This window comes from Ambystoma mexicanum, chromosome 4p, assembly GCF_040938575.1.
Source record: "Ambystoma mexicanum isolate Mex_15411 chromosome 4p, UKY_AmexF1_1, whole genome shotgun sequence".
Classification (NCBI taxonomy): Eukaryota; Metazoa; Chordata; class Amphibia; order Caudata; family Ambystomatidae; genus Ambystoma; species Ambystoma mexicanum.
In genome coordinates, this window is record NC_090927.1 from 374,409,370 (window position 1) to 374,429,264 (window position 19,895).

The following is a 19,895-nucleotide window of genomic DNA, read 5'->3' on the forward strand; positions in this document are numbered from 1 at the left end:
TATTCCTGAAAGGCCTGGACACCCAGGCAGAATTTGCGGAAGAGCGCCAGAAAGCTGGTGCCCTTCAAAGACAGAGGGATGACCTGGCGGCACAGAGGCAGGCTCTTGCTCAGGAAAGGGATAGCTTAGGCCAGGAAGTCTGTCACTTAAAAGGGAAGCTGGAAGAAAATCACCTGGCCCTCCAGGGAATGGGTGACCTCCAAAAAGAGCATCAAAACTTGTTAGAGCACACCAGGAAGGTGGAAGATGCTCTGGCAAGAAAGAAGCAGGCCAGTAGGGATGGGACTCAGGAGGTAACCCTCCTGCAGCAAAGACTGGCCCAGTACCACAAGACAAACCAGGAGGCACAGAGAGAAAATGGGGCTCTCTGTCAGCACAATGATAGGCTCCAACAACAGGTAGCCATGCAAGAGACACTGATAGAGTCTAGTAAGGCCTTGATTGAGGAACAGAAAGCTCAGGCTCTTGCATGGCAACAGGGAGCAGGGGCTGATAGAGATGGGGTTCTCTGGGAAAGGGAACAACCTGAACATAACCTCAGGAGCCCTAGTACCAGAGGCCTTCATCTCTCCCAGTCCCTGGACTCTGCCACCCCCATGTCCCCTAGTGGCGCACATGAGCCCAGGGCCACGGGGATGGCAGATTACTGTCCAGTCAGAAGTATGGGGCTCATAGAACAGTACCTCCCAGGAATGGAAGGGCGGGCATCTGGGTATGGGCACCCAAGTACTGTGAAGTTTAGAGGGGAAACCCAGGAGAGTAGGCCCACTAAGGGCATCCTGAAAACCTCTGCCCAGTTAGCTCAGTGGGGGGGTGCCCATCAAATCCTGGGAGCAAGGAGGAATCAAAAGACTCCTCTGAGTGCCCCAGGACACAGAAAACTAGGCCCCCACATTCTGCCAGCCATTCCCAGGTTCACAGAATCTGGGAAAACCTGGAAGATCAGACGGGCATCTCTGGGAGCAGTGCCTCCGAGTCAGAGGATGAATGGACCAGGGTTACCCGAACCAAGAAGACCAATAAGGCAAAAAGGGCCTTGCTTAAGGACCCCTTAAAATAGATTAAGGCAATAAGGAGTGTCATCACGCCTTATCACAAGAACGCCAAGTATTCTGTGTGGGAACACTTAGAGCTCTTTGAGCAAATGATGGAGACTTTCCATTTGAAAGACAGCAGTAGCTGCATTCAGAAAGTAAAATGGACATTCTCCCGAGAATACTCCAGTTTCTTTGCGGGGCTGAAGGACCAAAATCATTCAAGATGGTCCACATATAGGGCGGCCATCCTAAAGCATTTTTCTGTTCACAGAAATCCTCAAGAGGCTCGCAAGGCAGCCTACAATTTACAATGTGGGGAGGATCAGGCCCCACAAGAATTTGTGCAGGAGTTGAAGCGTGCCTTTGCGCAGACTACCAAAAGGGTGCACACAGACAGCAAAGAATTTGTTAATACATTTTTCCATGCGCTGCCAAAATACATCATGACCCAGCTAGTGAGAGATTTTCATGAGAAAAGGTCACTTCATATGTTCATTGAACAGGCCACCCGAATCTATGAGGTGCAGAAGCCCATAGAAAAAAAAAATAATGCTCAGAAAAGCCCCAAGCCGACCAGTACCCCTGCCGCTGCTAAGGTGGCAGAGGTAAAGGTTGCCCCCATTTTAGATTTGGAGATGGGGGGGCCTAAAAACCTGCCTGCAGAGAATAATTCCAAGCCCAGAAGGCCCTCAGGCCAGTCACAGACAAGGAGTCAAGGAGGTAGTCCCACAAATGGGATCCCTCACTCCCCTGACTATGTAAGTCCCCGCTACAAGGGAAACAGACCCATCCTGAGTTATGTGTGGACTCCTCCAGCCCAAGACGGGGGTTATCCAACCAAGCACCTAACCCAAGGAACTTCCCTCCTAACTTCCCCCAGGAGGGCATAAATTCCCCAAATCCTGGGCAGAACTTTTTCCCCAGGTACCCACAGAACTTCCAACCCCAAAATCATCCATCCTTCTTTCCCCACTTTCCTGAGCCCAGACAACCTAATCCGGGAGAGGGGAGGCCAAGGGTGGAGGGGTACCCGAATCTTCCCAACCCGGGGTACTACCAGAGAAGGGATAGCTACCCTTCCCGGGATCAGCCCAGGGGAGAAAACAGAACCCTGTATCAGCCTGAGCGGGTTTTACAGCTTGAGCGCCAGGTCCAAAACATCGCAACAGAACCCTCAGATGAGCATGCCGGTGCAGAATGCCCCAAACTCTGGACATGGTGCTCCAGAACAATGATGGGTCTAGCAACCCGACAACTCACCGGTTCCCAGGGAGGAGGCACAAGGAGAAGAGGGTGTAAAGCCTTGAAGGAAGCTTCCTTCCCCACTTGTAAACAGCCCCTGGAAACCCATGAACCGGAAACAAAATCTCCTGCCCCTGAAAGTCTGCCACCCAAGGAGCAGAGAGGGGGTAGGAGAAACAAAGGACCCAAAAAGACCCATTTTGAGGAGGAGGTACAGATCTTCCAATTTGAAGGAGAGGGATCCTCAGAGGATCCTGGGGAAAGGATCTTCTCCTTCAGATATGGGGGAACTCCTCCCAAAGAAAAATGGGTCCCAAGGGATTCAAATTCAGACGGGGTAGATGTGGGGACTGAGCTAGTGCCGCCCATCATCCAAACCCAGAACCAACAACATCAAAATCCCCTGGTTCAAACCCATCCTGTTGACTGCCTCCAAAAAGGGGGGGGGGCGGCCCAGAACCGGAACCAGGGGAACCCAAAACTTCTCCCATCTCTAGTTGCCACCTTTTTCTTGTAGATTCCCAAGACTCTCCACAGAATTCTGCCCAAATCTCTTCTCTCGCCATGTCCAAAACTAAAAAAACTAGCCCACCAGTTGTCCAAAAATGGCACATGGGTGGGGGTATAACCCTGTGCCCCTAGTGTATGTTTTTGGACACCTGTGGGTGGCCCACAGAGCAGGGTTGGGGCTGGTGGCATCTCCATGCTGAAGTTGACAGGTGCGCGGAGTATCCTCCATTTTGGGATACCCCGGCCCTGCCATTGGGATCAGTTGATTCCTGATGGGAAACAAGATGGCCCCTGTGGCCTCTTGCTTTCTATTACCCATTACCTTGTTTTCCCAAAGTCCTGGGAAGCCCTGACTCTGTCCCTTCCCCCTGACTGGCTGTTGGGTGGAAATGCCATATATGATGTTGTTGTGAAGGCCCGGCCAGACTAGCTGGAGCCGTCCCGGTAATGTATGTTGTGGGTACCTCCTGTGGGTGGGACCTGGGTGAATAGAGTGTGTGACGAATATGCATTCTGTGTTGGGGATGTCTGGTATCTGGTGGTTGACACAATGACTGAGACAGCCCTGCCCGAAACCGGTATGAATGCAGCTTGGAGTGTTGAATTGCTCGGTACTTGTCCCAATACAACTTGTTGTGAGTGTCTGGAGAGAAGTGAATGGCCTGAATACCTTGTGTGCCTGATTGGCTGCCTGCCTGCATGAATGCCCTTAGTCGTGATTGGATGCTTGAGTGTGACCCAGCGGAATGAATGGGAGATCAACAGTATATCTGGGTACCTCTCGCTGCTAGAAATCGTGTTCAGAAGCTGAAGTCCACTACGACGAGTAACTGGAGTAACTGAAGCTTGACCTTGAAGCCCTGCTGGGCGAGAAGAATTGCTGTTGCTCTCCTTTGCAATCTGAAAGCTGCTGTGCCTCCAAGGACTGACCCAGAGAGGACCTGGTAAGGCGCCCTCTTCCCGAGCTACGAGGGATCATCGTGCACAGCTTTTCTTTGCCAACGCTCCCTGGTACCTTCGACAGGCTGCCGACCCGATACGGGGACTGCTGCGGAACTCCAAGGAGAAGCACTCGGACTGTTGTCCGCCACTGTCGACGACCGCCGTCGCTGACCGGAGCCGCCGTGCTCCCGTTTGCCTAAGAACTTCAATTGATCATCGCACGCTCTCGCCTGCATCGTCATCCACTTGTCTCCCGCTGGAGAAGGCCTGACCGTCGACGCACCGAGGAGCATCCACCGGTGGGTTTCCCGCCACCTAACGACAACAGAGACGCCGATGACTCGACGCCCTTGCTGGGCCACAGTTCTTCATCATCTCTTTGCGGTCCAGAACTATCGTCACCGAGGTGCCCCGCACGCCTCTTCCTTGCAGGACGCCAATGCTCTGTCGTCAACGAGCACCGCTAGGAACGAAGCTGTCACTTCACTGCCGTAGTTCAACCTGTTCACCGTCGGACGCTCGACGACCCGTGTCTCCTGCCTTAAAGGGAAGGCACTCATGAAGGGCCATCGATTCCACAACACTGAACGCCGAGTTTATCGACACCTCTCGACGATCCATCACTCCTGCTTTAAAGGGAGTCACTCAAGAAGGATCGGTCGATGCATCTTCGGAGAACTCTACTCCACCAGGTACATTGGGGCGGTAAAACCTTAATAGGAGGAAGTAAGACTTTGGAACATTATATGGACTGGGCTTGTACTATATATCTTTATTTACAGGTTGCCCAGGTGGGGGGATCTCCACACAGAACTGTGCCTAGTGGTAGGGGTCAGCATTCTGCCTACTGTTTCAACCATCTTGCGTTCCTTCCTATCTCTATTGCTAGTTTCCTCGTTATTGATCTGTGTGACATTTTAACCATACCGTTGATGCACTTTAATGAGATTCGATAACATTGTTGGTACCACTTTAGAATTGTATATATATATCATTATTGACTTCCGAGTACAAAGTGCGTTATTGTGATCGTGTACATACCTTTGAATATTAATTATATAAAGACTGTGTTTTCAGTAATACAGTGTGTGGACATTCCTTTGTGGGGGTTCGGGGACTACACTGTACTTAAGAACCAGCCTGCATCACCTCCTGAGAAGCTAGGCCTTGATTGCTCGACCACGTACCAATAATAGAGAATCTTGGCTGGGGTCCTCTGTGCCTCTCCTCTACCATATAGAGAGTGGAAGTACAGACACCCCCTACCAGTCTTTACAGGGGGCCAGCAGTATACATGGACCCGGACTCCCTTTGGATACCTCAACTCTGGCAATGAGTTCAACATTTTTCTACATAAGGCCATGCCCGACCTGGGTGAGAGGGGTAACCTGGCTTATGTAGATGATGTCCTCATCAAGAGCTCGACTGTTGAGGAACACATAGCGGAGATCCGTTATGTTCTGACACAGTTGAGGGCCGCCAGAGCAAAACTTTCCTTTCAGAAAACAGAGTGGTGTAGAACCCGTGTTAATTTCTTGGGGCATGAGATTACTCCTCAGGGTCTCTGTCCCCAGGAACAGAAAGTGGAAGAACTCAAGAAACTGAAAGACCCCACAACTCTGCGGGAACTAAGGAGCCGCCTTGGACTGACTAATTACAGTAGAAAATTCATTGAGGGCTACGCAGAGATCACCAGACCCCTGATTCATCTTTTGAAGGTGGGCGTCAAGTGGGAATGGGGTCTGGAGCAAGCCGAGGGAGTAAGACAACTCAAAAGAAGCCTATCACAAGCGCCTTGCCTAGCTTACCCTGTCAGAAACAAGGAGTTGCTTGACTGCAGTATTATACCAAAAGCATGACAAGGTCAATAAATTAATCTCCTATGCGAGTAAAACTTTATCCTCTGGGGAGGAAAAATTCAACGATTGTGAGAAGGCACTCCTGGCAACGGTGTGGGCATTGAAGAATTATCGCCCGTTTATCCAGGGGGAACACATCATAGTGGAGACTCCACACCAGCCTCTGCAATATCTCCAAAGTGACAGAATCCGGGCCAGAAATGTGAGTAATTCCCGAATTACTTCCTGGATTCTGTCAATGCAAGGCTTTCCTGTGGAGGTCAGATATGGCCAAAACAAGAAGAGTCCCCTCACTCAAGGTCTGGCTGACTTGCATGATTGTGCCAGAGAAAACTGCCTCGAGGGCGAAAGTCTAAAAATCAAGCACAACATGGAGGCATACCTTAATTGCCCCCACAAAGTCTTTGAAGAAGACAAGTGTGAGGGAATGCCCACTGTCTATGTGGATGGATTCTCTTACCATGTTGACAACAACGGGGAAAAAGAACTTGTGGCCGGCATAGGGAATACTTGGGTGAATGAGATCCCAGAACCCTCCGCTGGGTGCAAGATTGGTCCCCAAAGTAGTCAAGTGGCAGAGTTGATGGCTGTGCATCAAGCCATCCTCACTGCTGTCCAACATCATCTCCACGAACTGCTCATAATCACAGATTCAGATTATGTACAGAACGGGTTTGTGGAGAACCTGGTTAACTGGAAAACCAGAGGCATGCTATGTGCAAATAAGAAACCCTTGAAACATGGGAAGTTAATTCAAAATATTGATGACCTGGTCACCTCGAATGGGATGACCATCTACTGGAAAAAGATCAAGGGTCATTCCAAAGTAGAGGGACCAGACAAAACGGGGAATTACTTTGCTTATCAGCTGGCCAAAACCGGGGCCATCCAAGGGGATCTAATAGAGATCGAGTCCCTGTTGGAGGAAATCCAGGTCACTGCTATCACTAGGTCCAAGACAGATGCTCACAATGATCGCTCAACTGCACCATGGAGTAAGGAGACCCAGATGCTGATTTGATTACAGCTCAAAAAGGGGATCCAATAATTGGTAAGTTTTATCAACATATTGAGGACCCTGAGAACTTTCCCCTGATGGATACCGATTACATTGGGAAAGAGGACCTCAGGGTGTTGATGAAATGTCCAAAAATGTTACGAATCAAAGACGGTTTGTTGGTGAGGAAATCCCTAGCTGGCCATGACCAGTGGGTGGTTCCTACCTCATTCCGAAGCCTGATGTTAAGTCACGCCCATGATGCAGCCAGAGCCAGTCATAGGGGGTTTCATGCAACACTTGAAATCTTAAGAGAGGTTGCATACTGGCCACACATGGGGCAGGACCTCGACCAATACTTGAAGTGGTGTCTTGTGTGTGCACAATTTCAGCCAACATCCCATACACACTGTTCGCCTCTCCAAAAGAGGGGGATGACACTGCCATGGTCAGATTTTCAAGTAGATTTGATTGGGCCCGTGATTCGCTCCTCTAGGGGAAATAAGTACATGTTGACCGTGACATGCTTATTTACTAAATGGGTGGAATGTCTCCCGACCCCAAACTGCAAGGCAGAAACAGCAGCTGCCCTGATGATCAACCACATCTTTTCGCGTTTTGGACTACCCCAAAGATTGAGTCAGACAGAGGTAGCCATTTCACCATCGAAGTAATGACAAAGATGTGGGAGATACTTGGGGTTAAAAGGAAGCTACATATTGCTTACCAGCAGCCTCTAGTGGTGTAGTAGAACGATACAACAAAACCATTGTGAGCATATTAAAAACAATTGTGGCAGATTCTGGGCCAAGTTGGGATATTCGATTACCTCTTGTCCTAATGGCCATCAGATCTACCCCTTCATCTGCAACTAAAATGTCACTGTTTGAGCTGATGACTGGACGCAGGATGGTGCTTCCCCAGCATCTGCTCTATAGAACCCAAGAGCAGACATTGATCAATGCCTCCACAACTCATGAGTATGTTGAAAATTTAAGAAAACACCTTCAACATGATTTTGCCTATGCTCAGCGAAATCTAGAAAGATCAGCCGATAGCATGAAGACCCACTACGACTTAAAGACTACCAGAAAGGAATACAATGTAGGAGACCGGGTCTACTTATACAATTTCCAAAGGAACCAGGCCAAACAGCGAAAATGTCTGCCTACCTGGAAGGGACCTTTTGAAATTGTAGACAAGATCTCACAAGTCGCCTACAAGATCTGCATCCCCAAAGGCAGTTTGGAAGAAGGGGAAGTCAAGTGGGTCCATATTAATCAACTAAAGTGTTGCCATCCTAGGCACACTCTGCAGCAACTGGAGGAGTCTTCTGGAACCCCAGAGGGGTCCACTCCAGATCCATAAAATTCCAACTCTAAAATATTCCACATATAGTCTATAAAATACAATAATGCAAATGTCTCCTGATTTATAAAATGTATATGTCCACCCCAATACATTAATAGTAGTGGGGAAATGTCTACAAATATGTCTGTGCTTTGTCATCCTAGGAAGAGAGATATAAACCATAGAGACTGACCAAGGAGGACGACCCGGGGACCGGGATCAAAGATCCGAGGGGCATGGAGTATCGCTCAATACTACCATCAGGACTGGTGAGGAGAACCGATCAATCCACCCCTGATGGAGGAAACGATGCTGAACTTTGCCATTGTGGAATCCGGAGAGATGAGGCTGACATCCCAGTCTTGCGAATTTCCATTGATGGAAGATCAACGCCCATCACAAGAGGGGGGGCTTGTGGGATGTCTCAACCCACTGATCCAAGCCCTGCAACATTACTGTGCATTGCTGGCAGCAGAAACATCATAATGGCCGTCGGAAAGCATGCTGCTCGCTAGAAATCACCAGAAAGTGTACAGTGAAAAGCTGAAAAATAGGCCGCCATCCATTTTTGCCTATGTCAGTGGTAACACAGAAGACCACTGCCAAAGCCCATTATGTGGCTGCCCACAGCAAACAATCACTGCAAAAGAAACAGAGTTGTTTCAAAAATCCGTTTTTATTTGGTGTCAAATTTGCAAAAATCATGGCTCACAAACCACCCAAAAAGATCCAACCTCCTTGTTTGGGGGGTCAACATCATTCTCCTACAAGAATCTACATCAATAAAAGGTCCACAGAAGTATGTGTTATCTGAACAAAGTCCTCTTTTGAGGATTGCTTGCTGGAAGAAATCTGTCAAAATGGGTGTAATACTGTTACTCACCTCTATCAGAAGCCGGCGATTTAAAACCATTTTGTGTAAAGTTGTACATTGAACAAATTGGTTAATGTATGTGTTTAAAATGAGAGTTATATTTTAAGGCAAGACAGTTTTTAGACATTGGGTTTCAGAGTTAAAAGTTTCCCACACTGTGCTTCGAACAAATTCCACACCTCTCCCTGAACAAAGGAAACTTCCTCCGGCCCTTGGCTAAGAGATGGACTGGCTGGTGTTAAAAGGAACTGGGAGTGGCACCCTGGCCTGTTGCTCTGAGTGAAAACAATGGAGCCATTGAGCTGAATAGAAATGCTAATTCAGGTGTGACTGACAACAAACTGCTAGCAGGAAGAAGGACATGTGACCCTCTGAGTCAGCCCAGCTCTGGAGGCGGACCAGACTGAAATGTGGATTTAACATTGAATTAAATATATGTTTTAGAAAAATGATTATAACAAATTGTACCAAACTGAGAAAAATGTGAAACTTTGAGATTGTTAAAATGAAAAATGGGCTCACAGTTTAAGACTAAGCTGGAATCTGTGCGATGTTCTGAGACTAAACCCGGGAATTTATTCATATTGTAGCTACTGTGTTTATGCTAGGAACATGAAAAATTACAGAAATGTGCTCAGATGGGATATGCATGCATGTCTAAAAATTGGTGCAGAACTAATATTGAGAAACCCACCAAAAGCGCAAAAAAGTTGTCATTTCTGAACCAGAGCTCTTAGGAAGAATTGAACAGAAATGTACCTTGGGCAATCTGTCATGTAATTTATGAAGTATTAACAAGTTGTGCATATTGTAAATATGTGTTTTATGAAAAATAAGATATACTGTACAGAGGCAAAGGGGAGGGGTTTTCCCCTAAACCAAAAACATGACACAGGATGACACGCTGCTCCTTTCTCCAGTCAGGGGACAGGGAATCATCTGTCCTATCAGATCCATAGATGGTTGGGCATAGAGAATCAGCCTCCCCACCCACTTTGGAAATAGATAAATAGGGACTGTTGAGGACAGACAAGACACACACACTTTCCACTTCTCAACTGATTTCTTGCCGAAGCACCCTGCAGGAAGATCCAGACATAGATCCAGAAACCATATTCCAGAACCAAGCTCTAGAACCAAACTCTAGAACCTTGAAGCAGAGAGGCCTAACCCACAAGCTAAACCTTTTTCAGAGGCCTTCAGAATCTTTTCAACCTGATTCTAACCCGCTGGCTGAGCTGTTTTGCTATTCTAGCTAAGAACCCTGTGCTAGAACCCAGATCCAGACCCAGAGAGCAGAGCTGTATCCAGAACCCGTCAGATCCAGTCCAAGATGCCACGCAGACCAGATTGCCTGAGACCTGTCCGTTGGTGAGAGAACCCCAGCCAAACCCTTGACCAGATCTTTGACGGGGCCCACTCCATTCCAAAGCCATAGGAGTGAGTATCTAGTCTAGAACTGTCCATAGTCATCTCTTAATTTAAAGTAACCTAATCCAACCAATCTAACCTATCCATAGCTGCATTATTGAATCTCTTTTGTCTATCCTAAATTCTTCTCTCCTCCACATAATCCTTGATAATTGTATCATCAATCATCTATGCGCTGATATTTTTCTGAAGAGGGACAAGTGTTTTGATGGACAGAGATCAGAGCGGAGGCGCCGCTGTTCTGGTGGCTGCCCGATGAGTGTCTTGCTTCTTCATAGCTCCTTAGTAGAAGCCTATCCTTGTTGGTAAATCTTTAAAGCGCATCTGTCATTTTGAAATCTTGAACCTGTTTCAGAAAAATCTACCTTCACAAAAACCTCTGTAACTTTTGAACCGATTCCTTATAGTTTTTCCGTAATCGCGTTTCACGCACACGGAAAAATTGCAGCAAATTGCAATTTAGCTCCATTTCACCACATGTCAAAATAGCTATTTCTTGTTTTAAACTGCTGAAATTCGTTTTCAATCTGAAATTCATTCATGAGTCATTGCTAGTGTTGACCCGAACCAATCCAAAGTAACTCTCACAAATACTGAATCCCATTTAGCAAATTAAAATCATTTTAGCATTTTTTCCCATTAATTGCAACCCCATTTAACAGTGATTGATCTGTTTTAAAAGCATACCTATTCTCTCTAAGCTTGCTGGGAGAACGGGGATTGAACTGCATTGTGATTGATATTCCTGATACCTGTGTGCCCTCCTTCCATATCTCCATATTGCATACTGGGGCGAGTGAGTAATAACAGGGGGAAAAAGTGATTATACTGTCTTTTGATTGAAGTCATCTCAAGTTTTATTTCTGTGTTGCATTCTTTTCTATCTTGCATTTTCTTGAACTCATACAAAGTATTCTCTGCTACCTTCTCCTTCCTATTCCTACTCCTAAGTGATTAAAGAGATTGTTGGTATTGTAATACTACCCATTGCTGATCACTGTTCATATTCATAAGTGTGCAATTCAGATATTATTCTATTCATAAAAGTATGATATATATATTGTTCAATTCTTCAAATAAACATTTTAATTTGCAAAACAAACCGACTTCTTGGCTCAGAGAGGTCGGGGAGATTCAAAGAGAGCGGCGTTATATAAGGGTTCATCATCCAGATTTAAAGAACTCTTGACATAAAAATATATAAATAAGGGTTTCCATTGGGCATCCCATACTAGGCATTGACTTAGTTGGAATGCTGGATTGAAATCACTTACAAATTGGCGGCTCGCAGCGGGACTTCTGGATTAGATCGACCACTTGTTCAGCTTAATATAGTGTGCTAACTGACAGGATACATAAATCCTATTGGGCTACCACGCTGTGTTCCGCTGTAAAAGCACCCCTCAAAAGGGAACGCTCTAGGAAAATGGTCTGTTTTACAAAATAAAATAATAAACTTCTGTAAATCAGGAAGGAAATCAATTTCCAGAATGGTGACATTGGTAGACATCAAGATAGCTAGAGAGCACCTTTTACATAAGCTATTTGTGAGAGGTGAAGGGACTGAGCAGGACCAGAATGTGTGGTTGCAAGCAAACACACAACAGGTCACTGCAACTGGGTTAGATGTCTCGAGAGATCAGGGTCCCTTACATGTGGTCCAGAGTGAACTATATATGGCTCCTAAGGCCAAGGATGAGCACAACAAGATTGCCAAGATAGCGGCATATTTATATTTATTTATGGGAGCCATACAGGACAAATGTGCTGAAGGCCAAGATCTGGCAAGTAGGCAACTGATGGCATTAGAGAAGGCCCAATCTGATCTGGACTCTTCTGAGCAGAGGCTGCAGAGGAGCCAGGAGTCAGAAAATGAAAGTAGGCAGTATATAATTAAAATAAAAGAGGATATGGGTATCCTGCAACAGGAAATGGCAGAGCAGGATACCAGAATTCTGGCCTTGCAGAAGGAGTATCAAGAAGGTTTGGACTCCCTACTGCAGAGCCAGAAAAAGCTGGAGCAACAACTGGATTTCAATAGGGCATGCACAGAGCAGGTAGTCACCCTGCAAAGCCACCTAGATAGAGAAAAGGCAGAGAGCAACAAACTATTCCTGAAAGACCTGGACCCCCAGGCAGAATTTGAGGAAGAGCGCCAGAAAGCTGGTACCCTTCAAAGACAGAGGGACGACTTGGCGGCACAAAGGCAGGTTCTTGCTCAGGAAAGGGATACCTTAGGCCAGGAAGTCTGTCACTTAAAAGGGAAGCTGGAAGAAAATCACCTGCCCTTCGGGGACTGGGAGACCTCCAAAAAGAGCATCAAAACTTGTTACAGCACACCAGGAGGGTGGAAGATGCTCTGGCAAGAAAGGAGCAGGTCAGTAGGGATGGAACTCAGGAGGTAACCCTCCTGCAGCAAAGACTGGCCCAGTACCCCAAGACAAACCAGGAGGCACAGAGAGAAAATGAGGCTCTCTGTCAGCACAATGATAGGCTCCAGCAACAGGTAGCCATGCAGGAGCGACTGATAGAGTCTAGTAAGGCCTTGATTGAGGAACAGAAAGCTCAGGCTCTGGCATGGCAACAGGGAGCAGGGGCTGATAGAGATGAGGTTCGCTGGGAAAGGGAAACACCTGAGCATAACCTCAAGAGCCCTAGTACCAGAGGCCTTCATCTCTCCCAGTCCCTGGACTCTGCCACCCCCGTGTCCCCTGGTGGTGCACATGAGCCCAGGGCCATGGGGATGGCAGATTACTATCCAGTCAGAAGTATGGGGCTCATAGAACAGTACCTCCCAGGAATGGCTGGGCGGGCATCTGGGTATGGGCACCCAAGTACTGTGAAGTTTAGTGGGGAACCCCAGGAGAGTAGGCCCACTAAGGGCATCCTGAAAACCTCTGCCCAGTTAGCTCAGTGGGGGGGTACCCATAAAATCCTGGGAGCAAGGAGGAATCAGAAGACTCCTCTGAGAACCCCAGGACACAGGAAACTAGGTCCCCACATTCTGCCAGCCATTCCCAGTCTCACAGAATCCGGGAAAACCTTGAAGATCAGACGGGCACCTATGGGAGCAGTGCCTCTGAGTCAGAGGATGAATGGACCAGGGTTACCCGAACCAAGAAGGCCAATAAGGCAAAAAAAGGCCTTGCTTAAGGACCCCTTATAACAGATTAAGGCACTAAGGAGTGTCATCACGCCTAATCACAAGAATGCCAAGTATTCTGTGTGGGAACACTTAGAACTCTTTGAGCAAATGATGGAGACTTTCCATTTGAAAGACAGCAGTAGCTGCATTCAGTACGTAAAATGGACATTCTCCCCAGAATACTCCTGTTTCTTTGCTGGGCTGGAGTACCAAAATCATTCAATATGGTCCACATATAGGGCGGCCATCCTAAAGCATTTTTCTGTTCACATAAATCCTCAAGAGGCTCGCAAGGCAGCCTACAATTTACAATGTGGGGAGGATCAGGCCCCACAAGAATTTTTGCAGGAGTTGAAGCGTGCCTTTGCGCAGACTACCAAAAGGGTGCGCACAGACAGCAAAGAATTTGTTAATACGTTTTTCCATGCGCTGTCAAAATACATCATGACCCAGCTAGTGAGAGATTTTCATGAGAAAAGGTCACTAGTCTGGGTCATTGAACAGGGCACCCGAATCTATGAGGTGCAGAACTCCATAGAAAGTAAAAATAATGCTCAGAAAAGCCCCAAACCGACCAGCACCCCTGCCACTGCTAAGGTGGCAGAGGTAAAGGTTGCCCCCATTTTAGATTTGGAGATGGGGGGGCCTAATAAACTGCCTCCACAGAATAATTCCAAGCCCAGAAGGCCCTCGGGCCAGTAACAGACAGGGAGTCAAGGAGGTAGTCCCACAAATGGGATCCCTCACTCCCCTGACTATGTAAATCCCTGCTACAAGGGTAACAGACCCATCCTGGGTTATGTGTGGACTCCTCCAGCCCAAGGGGGGGTCCAACCAAGCACCTAACCCAGGGAACTTCCCTCTTAACTTCCCCCAGGAGGGCAGAAATTCCCCAAATCCTGGGCAGAACTTTTTCCCCAAGTACCCACAGAACTTCCAACCCCAAAATCATCCATCCTTCTTTCCCCACTTTCCTGAGCCCAGACAACCTGATCCGGGAGAGGGGAGGCCAAGGGTGGAGGGGTACCCAAATCTAACCAACCCGGGGTACTACCAGAGAAGGGATAGCTACCCTTCCCGGGATCAGCCCAAGGGAGAAAACAGAACCCTGTATCAGCCTGAGCAGGTTTCACAGCTTGAGCGCCAGGTCCAAAACATGGCACAGGATCTGGGTCGCATGCTGAGGGCTCAACAGAACCCTCAGATGAGCATGCCGGCGCAGAATGCCCCAAACTCTGCACCTGGTGCTCCAGAACAATGACGGGGGCAGCACCCTGACAACTCACCGGTTCCCAGGGAGGAGGCACGAGGGGAAGGGGGTTGTAAAGCCTTGAAGGAAGCTTCCTTCCCCACTTGTAAACAGCCCCTGGAAACCCATGAACCGGAAACAAAATCTCCTGCCCCTGAACGTCTGCCACCCAAGAAGCAGAGAGGGGGTAGGAGAAACAAACGACCCAAAAAGACCCATTTTGAGGAGGAGGTACAGATCTTCCAATTTGAAGGAGAGGGATCCTCAGAGGATCCTGGGAAAAGGATCTTCTCCTTCAGAGATGGGGGAACTCCTCCCAAAGAAAAATGGGTCCCAAGGGATTCAAATTCAGACTGGGTAGATGTGGGGACTGACCTAGCGCCACCCATCATCCAATCCCAGAACCAACAGCATCAAAATCCCCTGGTTCAAACCCATCCTGGTGACTGCCTCCAAAAAGGGGGGGGGGGGCGGCCCAGATCCGGAACCAGGGGAACTCAAAACTTCTCCCATCTCTAGTTGCCACCTTTTTCTTGTAGATTCCCAATACTCTCCACAGAATTCTGCCCAAATCTCTTCTGTCTCCATGTCCAAAACTAAAAAACTAGCCCACCAGTTGTCCCAAAATGTGCATTATCTGTGCCCATTTGCGGAGAAGGAGGGAAGATACTATGCCCCAGTTCAAGTACAGGGGCAGGGTACATTTTTGGCACTGGTGGACACTGGATCCCAAGCTACCCTTCTGTCCAAAAAGGCCTTTGATGAACTATATTCAGGAAGTGGGGAGAATTACTAAATTCCTCTCACCTCACTTCCTGGACAACTTCAGAACTTTGATGGGAAGGGAAATCCCGTCAAGGGGACTGCGGATTTGGACATTTAAATTGGGTGACACAAGGTGAAACGCCTGGTCATAGTAGTGACTCCAGAAGGCACCCCTTGTTTACTAGGGAATGATCTCCTGAGAAGGCTGACCAATAAAGTTAAAACAGAGTGTCAACCAGGCCGACGAATAAAGTTAAAACAGAGTGTCAACCATTTTAGTTTAAACGGCACATGCCATATGGTTGAATAAAAATCTCACCAAGTAGAATTCCACTTCCAGAACAACCAAATTCCAGACGTGACAGTAATAGCAGTAGGACAACACACTGGTGATGGGGGTCCTCTCTATTTCTGAAAATCAACCTTCCTTCCAGTCTAAGGTGCCATTCCACACTGGAAGTAAACACTCTGAAATTCTTTACCAATCTACGATCAGACATTCCCACTCCTATAGTCCAGAAAGATGTGAAATCAGCTCAAAGCCTAGCTGATATTCAGTAAATTGGAGAGCAGTTGTTCATCCCTGTTCAGTTAAAGGAAGGGAAGGACCCTGTTCTCGCCCGAGTGTGTGTGAACAACGGTAAGAGCTTCATCAGCGAAGCCATGTTCTGCCAACTCCCAAAAGACCCAGCCATTCCCACATTTAAACTGATAGACAAATGGGAAATGGAGCTGGAAACACCCAATTCCACACACCTCCTGCCAAGCAGGTGTATGCTCAAAATCTCCATAGGCAACAAGAGCATAGTCCATAATTGTTGGTTCTTGCGAGACGTCACTGCCGACTTTTGCTTAGGCAGTGACATTCTCAATCGCTTTGCCATTAGTTTGGACCTAATAAACTTCAAAGCTTGTTCCCAATTAGCGGATAATCCCATGGGCTTTGATGATCCAGAGAAAGCATTTAGGTCAGCTCAATTGCTACCTTATGCAGTTGAAATTCAGATTGGAGAGGAAGTCACCATCCCAGAAAGGACCCGACAATTCTCCCTGGAAGTGAAAGTTAAAAGAGGACAGAAATTGAAAAACCCTGATGCCTATGTTCATCTGAATGCTTCTCTCCAACAGCAAGGGTTGGGGGTAAACCCAACACCATTAGTCAACATAGAACATGACACCATTCCAATAGAGGTGGATAGAGCAACTTAAAGAGTATCACTCTAGCCGCAGGCACCATTATTGGAATGGCGGTTGATGATCCACATGTTTCCATTGATTTAGGAAATGAACTGTTAGGACCAATCCCCAAGGACTGTTTTTACAGTGACAGTGATGACAACACAAGACCAGACAGGATCTTTACCCGGCATGGGGGGAACTTCCTGGTGTACACTTCCTGCCCTTATGGTAAGGAAGATGTGACTTGTGACTTCAGGAGGGATGAGGTCATTTTTCAGGTCCATGAGGGCTGCCTTCCCCACCTAAAGCCACCGGTCCAAATCAGCACTCTGACCAGGGACTTCGCCACCCAGCTGGAGGAGGCAGCTGAGAAAGTGAAACCAGAAGTCTTTCCAGGCTTCAGGCAGATGGTTGAAGAGAGAGTCAACCTAGCTGATGCCTGTGAGACTCTGGAGCAGAAGCAAAAGTTGAAACAAGTTTTATAGGATTTTCAAGATCTGTTTGCGGTGGACACATATGACTGTGGTCACACCGACATCCACACAACAACAATTCCCACGGACACTGGCATGACTCCAGTGTTTGTGAAGCAATATCGCTTGCCCCTCGCATCAATGGAGTCCCTTACTGAAATAATTAAGAACCTTGAGTCCCGTGGGATAATCCGTCCAGTCCACAGCACCTTCAATAATCCGGAGCTGGGGATATTGAAGCCAAATGGCCAGTGGATACTCTGCGCCGACCTTAGGGAGCTCACCAAACGGGTCCATACTTCCCGATGGCCTCTTCCCTATATTGACCAATGGCTGGCCCAGATTCAGTGGTCACAGGTATTCACTGCAATAGACCTAACCAATGGATACTGGACCGTGCCTGTCAGTAGGGAGGACCAATAAAAACTGGCTTTCACCTTTGGGGGCCAGCAGTACACAAGGAATCAAACTCCCTTTGGATACCTCAACTCCGGCAATGAATTCAACATTTTCCTACATAAGGCCATGCCTGACCTGGGTGCGAGGGGTAACCTGGCTTATGTAGATGATGTCCTCATCAAAAGTTAATCTGTGGAAGAACACATAGCGGAGATCTGTTATGTTCTGACACAGTTGAGGGCCGCCGGAGCAAAACTTTCCTTTCAGAAAGCACAGTGGTATAGAACCCGTGTTAATTTCTTGGGGCATGAGATTACTCCTCAGGGTCTCTGTCCCCAGGAAAAGAAAGTGGAAGCACTCCAGAAACTGAAAGACCCACAACTCTGCGTGAACTAAGGAGCCTCCCTGGACGGACTAATTACAGTAGAAAGTTCATTGAGGGCTACGCAGTATTATACCAAAAGCATGACAAGGTCAATAAAGTAATCTCCTATGCGAGTAAAACTTTATCCTCTGTGGAGGAAAAATTCAACGATTGTGGGAAGGCACTTTTGGCAATGGTGTGGGCATTGAAGAATTATCGCCCGTTTATCCAGGGGGAACACATCATAGTGGAGACTCCACACCACCCTCTGCAATATCTCCAAAGTGACAGAATCCGGGCCGGAAATGTGAGTAATTCTCGAATTACTTCCTGGATTCTGTCAATGCAAGTCTTTCCTGTGGAGGTCAGATATGGCCAAAACAAGAAGAGTCCCCTCGCGCAAGATCTGGCTGACTTGCATGATTGTGCCCGAGAAAACTGCCTCGAGGGTGAAAGTCTAAAAATCTAGGACAACATGGAGGCGTACCTTAATTCCCCCCACAAAGTCTTTGAAGAAGACAAGTGTGAGGGAATGCCCACTGTCTATTTGGATCGATGCTCTTACCATGTTGACAACAACGGGGAAAAAGAACTTGTGGCCGGCATAGGGAATGCTTGGGTGAATGAGATCCCAGAACCTTCCGCTGGATACAAGATTGGTCCCCGAAGTAGTCAAGTGGCAGAGTTGATGGCTGTGCATCAAGCCATCCTCACTGCTGTCCAACATCAACTCCACGAACTGGTCATAATCACAGATTCAGATTATGTACGGAACGGTGTCGTGGAGCACCTGGTTAACTGGAAAACCAGAGGCATGCTATGTGCTAATAAGAAACCCTTGAAACATGGGAAGTTAATTCAAAATATTGATGATCTGGTCACCTCGAATGGGATGACATCTACTGGAAAAAGATCTAGGGTCATTCCAAAGTAGAGGGACCAGACAAAACTGGGAATGACTTAGCTGATCAGCTGGCCAAAACCGGGACCATCCAAGGGGATCTAATAGAGATTGAGTCCCTGTTGGGGGAAATCCAGGTCACTGCTATCACTAGGTCCCAGACAGATACTACTCACAATGATTGCTCAACTGCACAATGGAGTAAGGAGACCCCAGATGCTGATTTGATTACAGCTTAAAAAGGGGATCCAATAATTGGTAAGTTTTATCAACACATTGAGGACCCTGAGAACTTTCCCCTGGCGTATACCGATTACATTGGGAAAGAGGACCTCAGAGTGTTTATGAAATGTCCAAAAATGTTCCGAATCTGAGACGGTTTGTTGGTGAGGAAATCGCTAGCTGGCCATGACCAGTGGGTAGTTCCTACCTCATTCCGAAGCCTGATGTTAAGTCACGCCCATGATGCGGCCACAGCCGGTCATAGGGGGTTTCATGCAACACTTGAAATCTTAAGAGAGGTTGCATACTGGCCACACATGGGGCAGGAACTCTACCAATACTTCAAGGGGTGTCTTGTGTGTGCACAATTTCAGCCAACATCCCTCACACACTGTGTGCCTCTCCAAAAGAGGGGGATGACACTGCCATGGTCAGATTTGCAAGTAGATTTCATTGGGCCCGTGATTCGCTCCTCTAGGGGAAATAAGTACATGTTGACCGTGACATGCTTATTTACTAAATGGGTGGAATGTCTCCCGGCCCCAAACTGCAAGGCAGAAACTGCAGCTGCCCTGATGATCAACCACATCTTTTCGCGTTTTGGACTACCCCAAAGGATTGAGTCAGAATAGAAGTAGCCATTTCACAGCGAAGTAATGACAAAGATGTGGGAGATACTTGGGGTTAAAAGGAAGCTACATATTGCTTACCGGCTAGCCTCTAGTGGTGAAGCAGAACGATACAACAAAACCATTGTGAGCATATTAAAATAATTTGTGGCAGAATCTGGGCCAAGTTGGGATATTCGATTACCTCTTGTCCTAATGGCTTTCAGATCTACCCCTTCATCTGCAACTAAAATGTCACCATTTGAGCAGATGACTGGATGCAGGATGGTGCTTCCCCAGCATCTGCTCTATAGAACCCAAGAGCAGACATTGATCAATGCCTCCACA